The following is a 13,032-nucleotide window of genomic DNA, read 5'->3' on the forward strand; positions in this document are numbered from 1 at the left end:
TTTATTTTCTACGTGTGAATGGCACATTTTCGTGTTTTCTGGAAAAAAGTGTATTATTATTATTATATTATTAATATGATATTATTCTGCTGTAGCATCATTCATTTAAAAAAAATATATAATTTTAATATACACAAAATACTTGGATTTCTGAATGCCATCTTTCTAAAAACATTAATACAAAATGATGCTACTATTCAACTGCTTAAATGTATTTAGCACATGGTGAATTTTGTTGTTGTTATGTCAAGGCACCCTATAGGCAACCGCCTTGTTCATCTATCCCTAAATGACCCTGCATATTATCTACATTAGCAAATCAAAGTCCGGCCTATCTGAACTCATCTAGTCACGTCCAATGTTCTGCTCACTTGACCCCACAGCATGGTATCTGTCTGTCTGCACAGGATGTGAACATAGCATAGTATGCATAGTATGCTTATCCAACACTTCAAAATAGATTTTTGCACCTCATGGGCTATCATCTTTCTCACTCTCTTTCAGGTTATCTCGCAACAGTCACTTTGCTGTTGCTCACTGTAGGTCTTTGTGATAATTACTGCTGTTGAAAGTACTGTACAAATAAACCTCAGTTAAATTCATGGTTTGCAGTGTTTAGACTTATGGTGAGGCAATTACAATGGAAGTGAATGGTACATTTAGGATTTAAAACCATACAATTGAAGCTTATACATTTTTTTAATCCTTCTGTTAAAACGTGTGTGTTATTTGAGTTTTAAAGTTCTTTTTTGTTATTTTTACGAAATGTCATGGGAACAAAGCCATTTAACCTTTACACAGAAAATATTTTTTTTTACACTAAAATTATGTTAACTTCGATATTATTCCCAAATTGAAGAAAATGAAGAAAGAAAAAAACATTTTTGGAAATGAATTAAGGGGTGATAATCAACATTATGCCACAAATGCTGTGGACTGAGCTTGACTTGTAAGGAATATTCCTTCAAATAGGCCTACTTGACCTGACCTCAAGACATTACTTCTGTGTTACAGGATAATTGGATATCAATGTTGCTTGCATGCTTTCTGTTAAGCAATACAGTGGGGTCCAATAGTCTTAGACCATATTGAATATGTAGGATTCGAAATCTAATTTATAATTTTTCTTAGAAAGAACCCTCCCACCACCACAGTCTTGTTCAAATTCAATTTAATTCTTCTGTTCATGCCGACAATATGTGTAAATTAAACTGTGAAATAAAATAATAATAATCAGTAAGCATTTTCAGTAGTGGTTTCAGACTTTTGGATCCCTCTGTACATTACTATGAGATGTACTGTATGTTGTGTTTTAAGGCCTGTTTACACCAAGCACGATTACTATAATGAAAATGATAAAGATATAGTTCTAAAAATTGTTAAATATAAAAGAATAGCAGAGTTCACACAATAACTATAACAATAACGGCACAGATAAATGATATCGTTGGAATCACTTTCAGAATGATTTTTTTCCAGCTGATGAAGGATAAAAACATTGGCAGCCAATCAGAATCCATCCTGCTTTAAAGAGCTCGAGCATTTAAAGCGGCAGACGATAAAACTGCAGGGCACTTAAAATAAACAGTATGATAGTTCGCTGGTGTGGGCGCTAATATGATTATCATTTAAAGTTATCTTTATATTGTTATTGCTGTAAGTGTGAATGGGCCTTTATGGACTTAAGGGGCCATTGATACCGTTTTCAACTAAAAACGGAAGAAATTGTATGCCTTTTGGCCGTTCATTTACAAAGTGTTTTGGGGGCCTTAAAACAGGTTTCAAAGTGCAAGTTTTTGAAAACGATAGCATTATCGTCTCCGTCTAAACTACAAAAACACGAATTTGAGAATATGGTGACGTCACTCGCATTATCTCATAGATTGCGTTCAAACTATAGGCGCATATTTCTTTACAAAGTGGCATCGCCAACACCAACTACTGGCCTGGCATGCATAGTGCAGCGTTTTTAGTCGTTTTCGCAGATCCCTGTGAACAGTTTTGAAAACGTTGTCATCTGTGCGGCCAACTTTTCAAAAACGCAACAAAAAAAAAACCACACATTTTTCTAACACATCAACTTTGAGGACAAAATGTCCACTTGCTGCCTAATATATCCTAATATTTGTAGCATTCATAACCAAACAATTTCAATAATTATTGATTTCATTTGCTAAAATGTTTCAAAGATGTAATTTCACATATCAAGTATTAGCACTAATACAATACAATAGAATCAATTATTAGGTGACCCTTCACTGTGTCCTGTCTCCAGAGTCTGAAGTTTGCTTTCTGTTTGCTTTGTTCCACATGTTCCCACTCTTCATTTGTTTTGGTAGCAACCCATTGTGTTCACCTGTGTCTTCAATGTTAAGATTGGTATGTTTTATGAGGTAATTCTGCTGTTAACAGTTCCTCTATTTGCCTCATTGAGGAACCAACCCATGACAATTACCTTGTAAAACATTTTAATGCATGTGGAAGTCTTCATATCTGATTTGCCAAAAATCAACAACAAAAAAAATGTATTTATACGATACTGCTGTAGCTGCTGCTGTTCAGAGCTGTGATGTTCCTCCGTGTTCAAAAAATGATATATAGTTTCCAAACTTGATTGGTTGGTTGATTGGTAGAGATTCCTATTTCATTACAACAGCAGGCCATTTGCCAATTTAGCAAACATTACAAACATTACAAACAAATAACATGTCTGACAGATTTTGATCACTCATTGAGAAAAACTGTAAAGTCACCATAAAATCAAAAATGGATAATTCTTGTTTTTATGGAATATAGCAATGTTTCTTATAAATTATTTATCCGTGCACATAAAAAAAATAAAAAAAGACTTATAATCTTTAATCAAAATAATTTCCCCTCCTTCTTGCAGCAACATCTCTTCTCTTGACGTGTTCACTGGCACAAGGGCGGGGCAACCTGTCAATCACATGACATCACAGCCATAACAAACTAATCGAATCGAATGATCCAATCAAATCTCAACTTTCTTTCATGCCAATTATAAGTATTTCTCTGTGATATAAGGCATTGAAATAAACAGTATAAGAGTTACCGAATTTAATTAGGTACGAATTATGATTCCCATAAACACTGTAGCATGATATCATGCTTCAGATAATCACACTCATCATGGAGTCAAACCTAAAACAGGGTTAATGAGGTTATAGTGAGAGCAACACCCCTCTCCTTCACTACCATGTAATCATGTTGCTCAACGTGGAGGCTGAGAGTTGTCTGTCTGCAGTAACTGTAGCTTATAGAGGTTAACTTGACACATAAATTACTACCTGTCAGATATGAATGGGCATATCAAGAGCAGGATGTGGATATAGTGAGGAGTGACAGACAAACTCTCTTTCTCTCCTTTCCTACCAACTTATTTCAATAGAAACATATAATGTATGTTATTTCCGTTTAGAAAGAATAGCTTCCCCTTAAAGGGATAGTTCACCCATAATTGAAAATTCGGTCATGATTTATTCGCCCTTAAGTTGTTCCAAACCTGCATGAATTTATTTTGTCTGATTAACACAAAATATGGTGTTTTGAAGAATATGGGTAGCCAAACAGTTGATGGACCACATTGACTTCCATAGTATGGGGGGAAAATACTATGGAAGTCAATGGGGTTCATCAACTGTTTGGTTACCAACATTCTTCAAAATATCTTCTTTTGTGTTCAGCAGAAGAAAGAAATTCATACAGGTTTGGAACAACTTGAGGGTGAAAAAATCATGACAGAATTTTTATTTTTGGTGAACAATCCCTTTAAAGAGTATGGTCCTTTTACTAACAGCAGATGGCGCTTCATAGCAAGGAGTGATTTGAACAAAGGACTGACTGAGGAAATCTCTATATTGTTAATAAGAAAAAAATCCAGTGATAAATTAGGAGAGATTACATGAGGGTAATTTGTGTGTGTGTGTGTGTGTGTGTATTAGGCTTATATCCTCATGTTCAAACTATCTGCTTTTAAATATTTTAACATCTACATCATTTTTGTGTAATTAATTTTTAAATGTTTTATTTATTCAGACTGTAAAGACAAAATTCACTGGACAATATGCATAATCTTTTGTAAAACTAATCAAATTAATCGATGTAGGCTAGTCATCATGAACTAATGTTCTCTTACATCATCTGTTCAGCTGAGAGGCACTGACAGAAAATATAGTCAGACCAGTCCAGCTGAAGTGACTGACCTTCAGTAAAATGCTGAATATGATTTTCTTTCCCTTAAATATCTCATCAGGTTTGCTGCTTAGCCGTTCAAGGTGCGAACTGATGATCTGTGATTGAAATTCAGCTGCAATTTTCAGCCATTTAAAAAAGCAGAAGACGTGTTTGATGTGTTTCTTTGTCTGAGCGTAATGTCTCATTTTCACCACCGTACACTCACACTCTCTCTATCAGGGCTCCCTTAATCAGCTTGTAGGTCAGTTACCATGACAACCTGATCTCTCGTGGATGTGGTGCTTCATGAAGAGGAAGATGATCACCTGCCCTCAGGTGTGTGTCTGTGTGTGTGGTTACATTTTGCCAGACCCCTACCGACAACCCCTCTTTTCACATTTATGATTTCTCTCATCTGAAATGGAGATTATGTGCATTCGCCCTTCAATGAGGTCACTAAATGGCTTTTAGCAGCATGAAAACATGCTTACATAAATGCCACATATCTGCCATATCATACATACATCTCAGTCATCTCCATATTTGATTGACAGATCTCTTTCAGTCGTTATGTTTAGCCGATATCCACTTCTGTCTTACAAAACAGCAAGATAATAATGAATATTGTTCATAAATGATTATTTTGCATGAAGCGCAATTTGTATAAAGTATAGACAGATGGATGGATGGACGGACGGACGGACGGACGGACGGATGGATGGGATGGACAAATGGCCAGATGGATGAATGGTTGGTCAGACATTAGATGGATGGATGGATGGATGGATGGATAGATAGGATGGACAAATGGCCAGATGGATGAATGGTTGGTCAGACATTAGATAGATAGATAGATAGATAGATAGATAGATAGATAGATAGATAGATAGATAGATAGATAGATAGATAGATAGATAGATAGATAGATAGATAGATAGATAGATAGATAGATAGATAGACAGATGGCCGGATGGATGGATGGTTGGTCAGACATTGGATAGATAGATAGATAGATAGATAGATAGATAGATAGATAGATAGATAGATAGATAGATAGATAGATGGATGGATGGATGGATGGATGGATGGATGGATAGATAGATAGATAGATAGATAGATAGATAGATAGATAGATAGATAGATAGATAGATAGGATGGAGAAATGACCAGATGGATGAATGGTTGGTCAGACATTGGATGGATGGATGGATGGATGGATGGATGGATGGATGGATGGATGGATGGATGGATGGATAGGATGGACAAATGGCCAGATGGATGAATGGTTGGTCAGACATTGGATGGATGGATGGATGGATGGATGGATGGATGGATGGATAGATAGGATGGACAAATGGCCAGATGGATGAATGGTTGGTCAGACATTAGATAGATAGATAGATAGATAGATAGATAGATAGATAGATAGATAGATAGATAGATAGATAGATAGATAGATAGATAGATAGATAGATAGATAGATAGATAGATAGATAGATAGATAGATAGATAGATAGATAGATAGACAGATGGCCGGATGGATGGATGGTTGGTCAGACATTGGATAGATAGATAGATAGATAGATAGATAGATAGATAGATAGATAGATAGATAGATAGATAGACAAATGGCCGGATGGATGGATGGTTGGTCAGACATTGGATAGATAGATAGAATGGACAAATGGATGGATGGTTGGTTGGTCAGACATTAGATAGATAGATAGATAGATAGATAGATAGATAGATAGATAGATAGATAGATAGATAGATAGATAGATAGATAGATAGATAGATAGATAGATAGATAGAATGGACAAATGGCCAGATGGATGAATGGTTGGTCAGACGATAGATAGATAGATAGATAGATAGATAGATAGATAGACAAATGGCCGGATGGATGGGTGGTTGGTCAGACATTGGATGGATGGATGGATGGACGGACTAATGGACAGACGGACATTAAATAGACAGACTGGATGGATGGTTGGACAGATGATAGATAGATGGATTGACGGAATGATGGGTGGATGGACAGACGGACTAGATAGATGGACGGACTAGATGGATGGATAAATGGATGGACGGATATGATAGATAGATATTAAAATATATATATTTGTTTGTTAGCACAGGCTATATGTCCTTGAGATGTGTGGACAGATGTCTCCATGGCTCTGTGTTTTCTGTCCTCAGGGATCTTCTCTTACTCCATCTTGAGTGCTTGGTCAATGTCTCTCACACTGCGGTTATTAAGCCTAGACTTTCAATTATTTTATAGTGGGTCGTCAACACATCTCTCCGAGATACACAGTACAGCAAAGCACATCATTATGCGTTAATGAATGTAAGCTTCCTGTAGTTTAAATGTACATACATTAGCATATATCACACATGCAGGGCCGACTGCACAAGGTCGACTCCTGTTATTGACTGACTTCCCTCCAGAAGGATTCTTTGAGGAAAAAGAAGCGGGCAGCGTGTCACAGCTGCTGCTTGACCTTTGGATTATGGCAACACAGATCCAACATTCCGACACGAAATATGAACATTCTCGTGTCTGGATTTAGCAGTCAGATGTTGGACTAACAGGCACTTTCCATGAATAGGGTACAAACATAGAGCGTGAAATGTGAAAGTCATTTTTTTCAGGAGGTACTTAACCTTCAGAAAATGATGACTGCCAATCCCAGGACAGATAAAATAGTATATGAGCTGTTTTATTTGCTATTCATTTTATATGACATTTGAATCTCTTGCAAACCTGTCAACATTTAATTAACATAAATATTATTTCTAATAGTTATATCCCTTGTGCTTGTATTTCTAATCTAATGCAAAGTTGTAGGATCTGCAGAATACATTTAGGATTAAATATTGTAACTTAGTGTCAGTAAACAACTCTTTTTTTTCCATCTAACTCAATTAAAAAATGTGTGAATGAACAGGCCCATGGGAAAACGAGCGTAATTGCAAACATCGCAGTGTGTATAATACTGTGTAATAACAAGGGATCAACAATGCTTTACTCTCTGTGCATGACATCATGCGTGTAATGTCTCTCTTATAAGTCACAAATCACAGCGCATTCAGTCAAGGGTCGAACTAGAGCGTCTTAATACCTTAATGTAAAAGCTCAACTACATCTTCAGAGTGACAAACAGCCTTATACGTCAGACAATGAACGACTCGCTAAGGTTATTTATTTATGTATTTCGAGCATTTTTATCTCACACTTTAATGAGCAATAACTCATTGTGATATGATATTTGCCACTGCTTAATTGCACATGAATAATTCAAACATACTGATGACAACATTGCTGTCTTCCTTCATTTTATAGCACCTGCTGATAATGCAGATGAGGACTTATGAATGTAAAAGAATCTGCTTTGGCTCTATCAGCATGGATGGAAATCCAGATCAAGCTTCCGCTGTCATAAAGACCCGCTCTCCCTCAGTCTGGGTTTGTGCAGTGGCTGTGTGGGGAAGATAATCTCATTTAAACCATATCATCGTGAAGACTTCTCATTTCAGAACACTTACGGTCTACAGCATATGTGTGTGTGTGTGTGTGTGTGTGTGTGCAGTCAGCCCTGTCTCCTTCAGTCTAATATGTGTGATTGCTCTACAAGACTGGCTTAGAATATGTGTTAAGACCAGTTCTCTTTCTCCCCAGCAAAATATATATTCTCTCTCATGAAGTGAGCAATTTCCTTCACAGTATCTTTCACCCTTCTGGTCATAGTGCTTTCCGAAGATCTCAGAATAAGTTGCTTTTCACAGCCGACCTGTTTTTTATAGGTAAACTCGGCCTGAACTTATTTTGATGCGTTGATAAAAAGGAATTGTTCTAGTGTGAAATAACTCCCACCTGTAGACCTGATGATGTGTAATGAGGACTTGACAGCTGTCTCTGTTGTGTAATCTCTCCATCTCTCAGATGCACCATCTTTACCCATAAATCCCTCCGGGCAAAGGCTTGTATAATCAGACTCTATTCGTGGTCATATGGGTTTTCCAGTGTATGTCAGCGAGTGTGTGATTTAGGAGGGTCTAATGTGTTTCTCTTGTAAGGGATTTGATGGGCCGGTGTGCGCGAGGGTTCAGGAAGTTTAGTGTGTTCCTCTGTAACAGTAAACCTTTTTTCAGCTGCTGTGAACTGTCACGCTGCTATTCAAGGGCTCTGTTGATGTGCATGCACCATGTGTGCAGGGATGGGCAGTATTTCAGATACATGTATTTGAAATACAGAATACTATTTTGTATTTTAAAGCCTTAATTTGTATTTAAATACATGTATTTTTGTATTTTCATACATAAAAAAATACTTTTTGCCAGTCAACCTCTTTATCAGGGTATTGATTTTGTGCATCAACTAGTTCAGACATTCACTAGCTCAGCACTGGATAATTTTTTTGGGAATAAGGTGAGAATGTCATGATCAATTCTACTTGTTGATTAAAGTTAAAATAGTGCATTATTCACTTCAGTTAACATGAAAGAATAAAAGAGCACAGACAAGTGGGAAAATAGCGTTAGCCAATCAGTCTTGACCGGTTGTTGATTTTTATCAGCTTGTCAAATGTGTTTAAAGCATCACTGCATGTTAGGGCGGGGTGATATGACACTATCATAGTGATGATATAAAGTGTGAATTGATGGAACTCGTTTACATAGATGGGCCTATTTGTGGGGTAAGCAAATTTATCCGTGCAGCTTTTAGCGGGCAGGAATTATTGGAAAGTTGGAGTGGAAAAGCAAACACTGATGAATGATACACCACAAAAATCTTCAGCTTAGTTTTATTGTATATAAAAAATAATAATAATAAAGGGGTAAATAGTGTCATATGAATTCATTCTAATTTTAGATACACTTTCTAATTTTAATAAACTTATAGAAGCAAATAAACTTTACATAAAAGAAACATAAAATTACTTTTTATGAAAAAGAAAAAAAAAAGAAAAAGAGTTTGAAATTCAGTTTATGCTGTGGAATCAAAACTGATATGGAGAATTGTGAAACCATGATATTGTTACTGTGAAGTAAAATTGAGATTTTGGTCATATCCCCCATCCATATTCCAGATAGCAGAAAAGGTTCCCACAGTTTTACATACAGTATGAATTTTTTAATAGTGTTCACCACAAGTAATAGACTACATCGTAACCGGAAATAAGTATATAAATGGCTGCTATTTTGCATAAGTTTATTTGTAATTGCCAGAAAGAAAGAAAGAAAGAAAGAAAGAAAGAAAGAAAGAAAGAAAGAAAGAAAGAAAGAAAGAAAGAAAGAAAGAAAGAAAGAAAGAGGGCAGAGATGAGGTTAGGAATGAAAAGTCAGTAGGCCTATGTAGTTTCTTCATTCACTGTGACCTATACATGCACTGGATGGCCATTTTCACACAGTATTTTGTATTTGTATTACATTTACATTTATGCCCATCTCTGCCTGTGCATGTGTGTGTGTGTGTGTGTGTGTGTGTGTGTGTATCTGGAAAAAAAAATTATGCAAAAAGGTCAAACTGAGGTTGTTTCTGGCTACAAATCAGCGTGAGTTTTACAGGTGCCATCAGACACTCTCAACCCCTTCAGACCCTGGGTCCATTGGAATGGACATGGTTTTGGTTATAAAATGAGTCTGGTCACTGATTGGTTCCTGATCAACTTATCACAATGAAGATATGACCGCACACGTAATCTGTTTGAGCTTTAAGCATCACAAAAGACAGGCAAGGCTATCCGGCTACACAGGGTGAGGAGTAAGCCCTTTTTATTCTTCATATTTAATGTCCATCGCAATGGACATAAGGTGTTGAAAGATACCTGGAACCTCTTAACTTGTGTGTGCCAGGTTGTAAAATGTGTGCAATTCAAAAATAAAGCTACAAATTCTAATATTTTATGAACATTAATGTTTATTAATATTATCAATATGATTTGATTTGTCCTCAAACTGCCATTCCCTTTTTCTCAGTTTTTTGTGAGAGACAGAAACAGTAAATGTGAAATGAGTGAATACACAGCAACACACACAAACACACACACTGGTGCCTTGATATACGACAATGCACAATTATTGTTGTTGTTGTTAAAATTCATTAATTTAATAATCAATATTTAAAATTCAGTCCTCCACGGACCAGACTGTTCAAAATTATCGATGAGTTTTTTTTATGGTAAAATATTTAAATGATATTAATATAACAACAACAGTAATAATAATAATAATGTTGTTGTTAATAATTTCCTATGTTTATGTATTTTCTATTGAAACAGCAAGTAAAACAAATAGGAAATGCATCAACTTAGGGAAAATGACTGGCAACGATGTGGTCTGTAGTTTTAAATGTACTTTATCACTATCACTGAGTTTGTATCATAAAGAGAAGAGACACTTATTTTGAAGCAAGAATCAAAAGAGTGTTTCCATCCACAAGCAACTCCTCTCTTTCTTTCTTTTCTCTCTCTCTCTTTCTGTCCTCTCTTTTCACATCCCATTTCTGTCAGAAAGTGCACTGGCGTTCAGTCTCTCCCACCGTGTGTGTGTGTGTGCGAGCATGACTCCAGAGACATGCCACGAGTGTGTATCCAGAGAGTAATCAGGTAATTGATCATACAGACAGGTAATCATTCCTGTGCCAGACTCTCTGGCTGCGAGTGGTCGGGCAGCATTAGCGAAACATGTCCTCAAACACAGTACAGAGAGAAAAACAGTCAGGCAGGCCGACGGCTAACACAGAGAGAGAATTAGATCGAGGACACATTACATAAATAGAATCCCTAGAATGTTGCCAATGATTTGCAAGGCCACAACAGTTCTAAGAATCTAAAGAGTCAAGCTAACAGCTCTTAATCATGAATGATTCATAAAGCTTCTTTGACACCTTTTCTGTGTAACGAACTGAGCAGATGGCTGGTGAACCCAAAGAACAACCTTATTTAACTTCAGTGATGTTTGTACCACGATATGTCATACACTTCTTCAAAACATTTGCTGAGACAAACTAGAACAGAAGGAAAGGTTTTGAATGAGTAATTGTGGAAGAGGGTTTCAGAGAGCTGCTTAGAACGAACAGTGATTTACATCGATCGATGTTCCAGAAGAAGGTTATTTTAACAGCTGCATCAAGCAGAATCATTCCCATGGATTAAATGTTTTATGTTGCGGTATCTTGACGGTTATTAAACAGTACATGTTTTGCTCCTTGAGCAGGACAGGACTGTAATGGAAAATGATCTCACCAAACTTGAGTGGCTGGTAAACATGCTTGTATTTGTGGAGTGATTCTCAACACACACCAGCGACTTTGATATGGCAATGTGAAATTTGTTATGTGATAATAAATAACGGATGCTGTATGTCACATCCGCCCATTATATCCACCAGAGGGCACTCTTCCCTCCATTGCAACCGTTTAATGAACTACATTTCCCATAAAGCTTTGCCTGGACTCATCATGTGCTGATTACTTCCACCTGTTTGTCATAGACCTTATTCACAGCAGCGCCGTCTTTGATTTTTAATGGGAATGAAAGGGAAAGACATGCATCTCTTCAATGGGCTGTACTGTTATTTAATGTGTGTTTGGATTGTTCTGCTCATGAAACATTGGAAAAATCTTTCCAAGAAATTTCAGTTGACTCCCGACAATATATGCTGTGGAAAATTGTTAGTAATCTAGGAGCTTTATACAGCGTTTTACAGCGGATGCCATTGGAAACACGGCAAGTCTATCCCTCACAGCCTCACTTTCATACCTGTCATGGCGCTGCTCTGAATAAGGTCTATTAGATCATTTATATTTGCCTTTTTATAGCCTGTGTTCATTCATGTTGTTACACTGTATTTTTTAGCGTTATTCTGGTTTCCTGTGTCTCGGTTTTGATCTTCTGCTCGTCTCCCTGGATTTCCGTGTTTGCCTGTGTCTTGGACTCTGTTATTATCTGGATTGCCCTGTGGTTATTGACCTTTTGCCTGTTGTATGGATTATGATTCTGGATTGTCCCAATAAAGCTGCAATTGGATCTTCAACCCAAAGTCTCGGAGAAGAACGTAACTTGACATTTACCCAGGCCTATACCCTTCCTCTCCATCTGTTCTTCCTATAATAATAATAATAATAATAATAATAATAATAATAATTTATGTATAATAATAATTCTAAAATACAATACAATATTCAAATTAAAATAGTTTCTAAAAATATTTTATTTTCATAAAATGTAATGTTTAAATTGATTGTTTAAAATTATATAATTTTATTTCAATAATAAACAACTTTCAAGATTTAGGTATTATTTAGGAGATAATAGTAATAATAATAATCATAACAATAAAGGATTATTGTTGTTTTGTTGTTGTTGGTGATATTATTATTATTAGATGTTATGTATAAACCTTAAAAATAAAAATATGATAACTGTATTATTATTGTTGTATATTATTATGTGTTTTATAAATAAAATGCAATATTAAATAGTAATAATTTTATATTTACATTGAATGTTTAAAATGCAAAAATAATCAGTAATAAATCACTTTCAAGATTTAGGTGGACATTTAAACAGATTTAATAATAATTGAATTATTATTATTATTAAAAATGTACAGTCTCTTCTGACCAAACAGACTCATTTTTTTATTTGTAAGAAATATTTTAAATACTTTAATATTAATAATATTCAAACAACCCATTCATAATAATAATTATTTGTATTATTGCTGTTGTTAAAATTCAATAATAAATAATTAAATAATCATTGTTTAAAATGTAGTCTTCCACAAGCCATATACAGATCAAATATATTGATGACCCTTTTTTAATTATTA

The sequence above is a fragment of the Rutilus rutilus genome (assembly GCF_951802725.1).
Source record: "Rutilus rutilus genome assembly, chromosome: 25".
Lineage (NCBI taxonomy): Eukaryota > Metazoa > Chordata > Actinopteri > Cypriniformes > Leuciscidae > Rutilus > Rutilus rutilus.